The sequence below is a fragment of the Lolium rigidum genome, chromosome 5 (assembly GCF_022539505.1).
Source record: "Lolium rigidum isolate FL_2022 chromosome 5, APGP_CSIRO_Lrig_0.1, whole genome shotgun sequence".
NCBI lineage: Eukaryota > Viridiplantae > Streptophyta > Magnoliopsida > Poales > Poaceae > Lolium > Lolium rigidum.
This window is the reverse complement of record NC_061512.1, coordinates 270006525-270014392: the sequence shown is the minus strand read 5'-3', so window position 1 is coordinate 270014392 and position 7868 is coordinate 270006525.

Below are 7868 nucleotides of genomic sequence, written 5' to 3'. Positions count from 1 at the left end.
AAGTCTAAGCTTGGGGATGCCCCGGTGGTTCATCCCTGCATATATCAAGAAGACTCAAGCGTCTAAGCTTGGGGATGCCCAAGGCATCCTCTTCTTCATCGATAAATTATCGAGTTCCTTCTCTTGAAACTATATTTTTATTCGGTCACATCTTATGTGCTTTACTTGGAGCGTCTCGTGTGCTTTTGTTTTTGTTTTTGTTTGAATAAATTGGATTACATCATGCTTGTGTGGGAGAGAGACACGCTCCGCTGGTTCATATGAACACATGTGTTCTTAGCTCATAATATTCATGGCGAAGTTTCCTCTTCGTTAAATTGTTATATGGTTGGAATTGGAAAATGATACATGTAGTAATTGCTATAATGTCTTGGGTAATGTGATACTTGGCAATTGTTGTGCTCATGTTTAAGCTCTTGCATCATATACTTTGCACCTATTAGTGAAGAATACATAGAGCATGCTAAAATTTGGTTTGCATAATTGGTCTCTCTAAAGTCTAGATAATTTCTAGTATTGAGTTTTGAACAACAAGGAAGACGGTGTAGAGTCTTATAATGTTTTCAATATGTCTTTTATGTGAGTTTTGCTGCACCAGTTCATCCTTGTGTTTGTTTCAAATAAGCCTTGCTAGCCTAAACCTTGTATCGAGAGGGAATACTTCTCATGCATCCAAAATACTTGAGCCAACCACTATGCCATTTGTGTCCACCATACCTACCTACTACATGGTATTTTTCCGCCATTCCAAAGTAAATTGCTTGAGTGCTACCTTTAAAATTCCATCATTCACCTTTGCAATATATAGCTCATGGGACAAATAGCTTAAAAACTATTGTGGTATTGAATATGTAATTATGCACTTTATCTCTTATTAAGTTGCTTGTTGTGCGATAACCATGTTTACTGGGAACGCCATCAACTCATTGTTGAATTTCATGTGAGTTGCTATGCATGTTCGTCTTGTCCGAAGTAAGGGCGATCTACACCGAGTTGAATGGTTTGAGCATGCATATTGTGAGAGAAGAACATTGGGCCGCTAACTAAAGCCATGATTCATGGTGGAAGTTTCAGTTTTGGACAAATATCCTCAAGTCTCTAATGAGAAAAGAATTAATTGTTGTCAAATGCTTAAAGCATTAAAAGAGGAGTCCATTATCTGTTGTCTATGTTGTCCCGGTATGGATGTCTAAGTTGAGAATAATCAAAAGCGAGAAATCCAAATGCGAGCTTTCTCCTTAGATCTTTGTACAGGCGGCATAGAGGTACCCCTTTGTGAAACTTGGTTAAAGCATATGTATTGCGGTGATAATCCGGGTAGTCCAAGCTAATTAGGACAAGGTGCGGGCACTATTGGTACACTATGCATGAGGCTTGCAACTTATAAGATATAATTTACATGATGCATATGCTTTATTACTACCGTTGACAAAATTGTTTCATGTTTTCAAAATCAAAGCTCTAGCACAAATATAGCAATCGATGCTTTTCCTCTATGGAGGACCATTCTTTTACTTTCATTGTTGAGTCAGTTCACCTATTTCTCTCCATCTCAAGAAGCAAACACTTGTGTGAACTGTGCATTGATTCTTACATATTTGCATATTGCATTTGTTATATTGCTTTGCATTGACAATTATCCATGAGATATACATGTTATAAGTTGAAAGCAACTGCTGAAACTTCATCTTCCTTTGTGTTGCTTCAATACCTTTACTTTGAATTATTACTTTATGAGTTAACTCTTATGCAAGACTTATTGATGCTTGTCTTGAAGTGCTATTCATGAAAAGTCTTTGCTTTATGATTCAGTTGTTTACCCATGTCATATACATTGTTTTGATCGCTGCATTCACTACATATGCTTTACAAATAGTATGATCAAGTTTATGATGGCATGTCACTCCAGAAATTATCTTTGTTATCGTTTTTCCTGCTCGGGACGAGCAGAACTAAGCTTGGGGATGCTGATACGTCTCCAACGTATCGATAATTTCTTGTGTTCCATGCCACATTATTGATGTTATCTACATGTTATATGCACACTTTATGTCATATTCGTTCATTTTCTGGAACTAACCTATTAACAAGATGCCGAAGTGCCAGCTTCTGTTTTCTCGCTGTTTTTGGTTTCGGAAATCCTAGTAACGAAATATTCTCGGAATCGAGACGAAATCAACGCCCGGGTTCCTATTTTACCCGGAAGCATCCGGAACACACGAGAACCGCCGGAGAAGGGGGCGGGGCCACCACACCACACCCCGGCGCGGCCAAGGGGGGCGCCCCCTAGGGTGTGGGCCCCCCGTAAGCCCTCCTGCGCCGCCTCTCCGCCTATATAAAGCCCCCGACCTAAAAACCTCGGGGCGTTCGACGAAAACCACGAAACCTTCCGGAGCCGCCGCCATCGCGAAGCCAAGATCCGGGGGACAGAGTCTCCGTTCCGGCACCCTGCCGGAGCGGGGAAGTGCCCCGGAAGGCTTCTCCATCGACACCGCTGCCATCTCCACCGCCATCTTCATCACCGCTGCTGCTCCCATGAGGAGGAGTAGTTCTCCATCGAGGCTCGGGGCTGTACCGGTAGCTATGTGGTTCATCTCTCTCCTATGTACTTCAATACAATAATCTCATGAGCTGCCCTACATGATTGAGATTCATATGATGATGCTTGTAATCTAGATGTCATTATGCTAGTCAAGTGAGTTTTACTTATGTTGATCTCCGGAGACTCCTTGTCCCACGTGTGTAAAGGTGACGAGTGTGTGCACCGTGTGGGTCTCTTAGGCTATATTTCACAGAATACTTATTCACTCGTTGAATGGCATAGTGAGGTGCTTATTTATATCTCTTTAAGATTGCAATATGTTTTGTATCACAATTTATCTATGTGCTACTCTAGTGATTTGTTATTAAAGTAGTTTTATTCCTCCTCGCATGTGTGCAAAGGTGACAGATGCGTGCACCGTGTTAGTACTTGGTTTATGCTATGATCATGATCTCTTGTAGATTGCGAAGTTAACTATTGCTATGATAATATTGATGTGATCTATTCCTCCTACATATGCATGAAGGTGACAAGTGTGCATGCTATGCTAGTACTTGGTTTAGTCTTTTGATCTATCTTACACTAAAGGTTACTAAAATATGAGCATTATTGTGGAGCTTGTTAACTCCGGCATTGAGGGTTCGTGTAATCCTACACAATGTGTTCATCATCCAACAAGAGTGTAGAGTATGCATTTATCCGTTCCGTTATGTGATCAATGTTGAGAGTGTCCACTAGTGAAAGTCTAATCCCTAGGCCTTGTTCCTAAATATCGCTATCGCTGCTTGTTTACTCGTTTCTATTGCGTTACTACTCGCTGCGTTACTATCGCTTGTTTACTCGTCCTGGGCAAAGCACTTTTCCGGTGCCGTTGCTACTACTTATTCATACCACCTGTATTTCACTATCTCTTCGCCGAACTAGTGCACCTATTAGGTGTGTTGGGGACACAAGAGACTTCTTGCTTTGTGGTTGCAGGGTTGCATGAGAGGGATATCTTTGACCTCTTCCTCCCTGAGTTCGATAAACCTTGGGTGATCCACTTAAGGGAAACTTGTTGCTGTTCTACAAACCTCTGCTCTTGGAGGCCCAACACTGTCTACAAGAATAGAAGCACCCGTAGACATCACACCCTAATAAAAATTGAGATAAGCATCCTATTAATGGTGAGGTAGAATAAACCTAAACCACTCAACATATGATCAACACACACAAGAAAACAATAATATATGATACCACATTGCACTTATGCTTCATCTCATAAGCATAAGAAAACTCTAGTATCAATCCTACAAAGATCCTAACATGAATCCAAACTACTCTTCAAACTATGTATAAACAGGTATAACCAAGTATGGTTTCCAAATAAATGAAAAGCTCATGAGAGGAACAAGAACCCCTTAATCATTTTAAAACTAAGGGTTTAGAAGATGACATTAATACTTTAAAATAGCCTTCAACAATTTTCCAAATCCCTAACCACCATGAGCACATGAAATAATGTCATGAGATCAAATTCTCAAATAAGAAATTAAATAATGAATTATGCCTTGTAAATTGTTTCTTGCAAGGTAACAAAAAACTTAACTATCAATAGTTAATTAGAAGGGCCTATTTAAAAATAGTTGGACCACCCTAAATTGATAATTGGAAATTATGTCTATATAGATGCCCATTTCCAAACCCTCATAACATTTAATAAATAATGATGTCATCACACATATAAAATATTCTTAAGATCTTATATGAAGCTATATTAGTATCTTCATAAATTCCAAAAGGATCCACACATGAAAAAAATCCTGTAAAACAGATTTGAATTAAAACAGAATTCAAAATAGAAAATTAAAACAGAAAACATAAAATAGAAAGGGAGAAGAGATGGACTCACCTGGCCGCAGTAGCCCACCAGCAGCCCAACAAGCCTCAGCCCAGCACAGCACAGCCTGGCCCGCAATACCTCTTCGTCCTAAATATCCTGGAGAGGGTCGTCCTCATCCTCTTCAGCCCGCATGCTGGCCATCGCGACGCCGTGGTCTTCTTCCCCTCTCGTTGGCGATCTCTCCGTGATCGACGTCGTGACGAGGCTCACTCCTGCGCCGTATAAAAGCCGAGAGACGATCACTGGCCCGAGTTCTTCCTCTCTCTGCTCGAAATTCATCCATACCGAAACCCTAGTCACCGGTCGTTCACCCTCGCCGTCGGTAGAGACCACCCCAGCCTCGTCGTGAACGCCATCGTGACCGCCGTCCTCGGCTTGATCATCCTGCGAGAAGAATCGAGCCACCACCCTCAGAATCGACGCCGACGACCTCATCTTCTCCGACGCCGGCACCGACGAATTCCGGCGATACGGGTCTCCATTGATCGCGCCGACAAGCCCGTCGTGCTCGCGGTGAGTCACAGACTCTCCTAAGCATCCTAGCTCCTCCTCTAGCGTTCCCTAGCATGCCCCACATCGTAGGCCAGTGGGCACCGCCGCAGACCATTGCCGCCGGACACCCTCCGGTGACCATTTGGAGGGGGCACCGCCACTACTTGGTTCGCCCCGTTGCGCTGGTTCCAGTGAGTTTAGCCGGTCAGTGCCTCTGCGGGTAGACTTAACCGGGTGTATTTAGTCATTTTGTTTTAATTCAAATTCAATAACTACAGAAACTTTACAAATATTTACAAAATCCAATTCAACTCAGAAAAATGTAAATGAGATATCAAAATTCCTAAAAAAGTAAATCCTATCCAATAAAAATATAAAAGGAAATTTATATTTTTAATAAAAATTTAATTGTTTAATATCTATTAATTAAATCTTTTCTCTTAATTCTAAATGCAATTAAAATTCAGAAATTAAGAAAAAAATTCTAAAATAAATAAAAACCAGTAAGTAAATAAAGAAAATACGGAAACTCATTTTTTTCCTTTACTAATAACTTATTGAATCCTTATTAGGAGGATTTAAAACACGAATTATTTTTATTTCAAAGTTAATAATAACTTCAACCTTATAATGAAGTGGTCAAACTAAGAACTATATGGTAATTAAGAAACCCTAGTTCCATTATAAATAAAGTGATAACCTCATAATTATATGTGGAACCCTAAAAACCTAATTCAGTTATGAACCAAACCCTAACTCCACTATTTCATATGAACCTAAATTATTTTCAAACCTACACCCTAGTTTATAACATGAGAACATGTTAATTCATTATTATTGATGGGTTCATAATAGCAACTAAATACTTGCCATGTTCACATAAAATGAAGAAGCCTTATCACTCATAATTTAGCATCCTATGAATACATACCCATAAAATCAATATGATCAAATGGGAACAACCAAGCATAAACCCTAGTTAATATCCTTTAAGGCATCAACATTAGTTATCCATACTAGGCATCACACCATTGTGATGAACCCTAATAGCAACCAGACCTACTATTTTACATTACATAACCATGTTCCACTAAATCCTACTAGTGTTGGATACTTACGAACCATCTTATTTAGAAACCAACCATTCTTCATTTAGTGAATCCAATAATTAAACCTAGACAACCTCAACCTTAAATGAAATACTTCCTAGTACTTAAGAAGTATGTTCTTCAAAAGTTATTCTTTTGAAGAAAATAAAGAATAGTCATCAACCTTACCTAATAGGACCTATAAACCCTACCTAGCTATCTACCACCAGTAATATATAACCAACCTTGATAGCACCAATGTATAATTAGTTGATTAAGATGCTGATGCTTAAGCAAAACCATACAAGCCCTAGTTATTGATGAATCCAACATTGTTGGGATCTATCTAATACTTACTCCAGAAACTAATTAGAACCATAGAAAACCATAGAACCCCACAAACCCAATTGTCATACTTGTTCTTTATTAAAGAACATGTTCTACAAAAGTTATTCTTTTGAAGAATATAACAAGTAACCATTAACCATGCCATATAGTACTAAAACCAACCACTGTTTATTACATGTTAGGATTATACCAAATCCTATTGTTGTGTGCCATTAATATTATTGTTGTGATGTATTGCATTATTTATGATACCAAGTAACCAACCCTTAATAAGAACCTTGTTTGTGAATCACTCTAAAAGTGCAACACACCCTAAACCAATCGTACCAATTCACTAATCTTAAATCATCGGGGTTAGGTCACGTTTAGAGCGACTGCATCTCATACTTATGCATTATTGCATCCTTGCCAATCTTTTAAACATCGTCCTTACCAGACGATGATGCTATTTCAGAATTTGGAGTTATTGCGTATCGAAGATCTTGCCTGCATAATCTTGCAGTCAAGAAAGGCAAGTTTATCGCTTGCTCATGTCATTTGAGTATTTTTACCAAATTACTTGCAAAGTACTATACTTATCACTCCTGCATGAAAAGCAAAAATGCTATTTTCATAACTATGAATATGACTATGTGGTGGGCAATGGAACCATGGTATGAGTATGGTGGAGGTTCCATTGCAAGTGTTTGTATCCATCTAGGATTAAACAACAAATGTCGTCCAGTGATTCTTGTGCCGTAATACCCGTGTTAACCATAAGATCTAGAGTGGGACGACATTTGTTTAATCCTAGATGGATAGACACTTGCAATGGAACTCCGCCATGCTCATGCCGTAGTTCCGTGCCCGCCGCATGGTCGTATTCATGAGTTGTGAAATAGCATTTTTTGCTTTTTTCATGCGGGAGTGATAAGTATGGTACTTGCAAGTAATTTAAATAAAATACTCAAATGACATGAGCAAGCGATAAACTGCCTTTGCTGACTGCGGAATTATGCGAGCAAGATCTCGATTGCGCAACCGTCAAAAAAATTCTGAAATAGCATCATCGTCTGGTAGAACAATGCTAAAAAAGATAGCGGGATGCAATAATGCATAAGTATGAGATGCAGTCATAAGTGACCTAATTTTGATGATTTAAAATTTAAATAATTAAACATTGGTTTAAGGTTGTGTTACACTTTAGGTGATTCACAAAACAGGTTCTTATTAAGGAGTTGAATTTACTTAGTATCATAAATGGTCTATTATCCTAGTAATAATATTAATGGCACACAACAATAAGTTTGTGTAATCCTAACATGTATGATAAACAGTGGTTAATTTTAATTACTTTTATATAATGAATTACTTATTATATTCTTCAAAGAATAACTTTGTAGAACATGTTCTTTAATAAAGAACAAGTATGACAATTGGGTTTGTGAGGTTCTATGGTTTTCTATGGTTCTAATTAGTTTCTGGATTCCTTGGGGGGCATGCATCTTTCTCTTTGTTGAATTTCATCTGAGTTGTC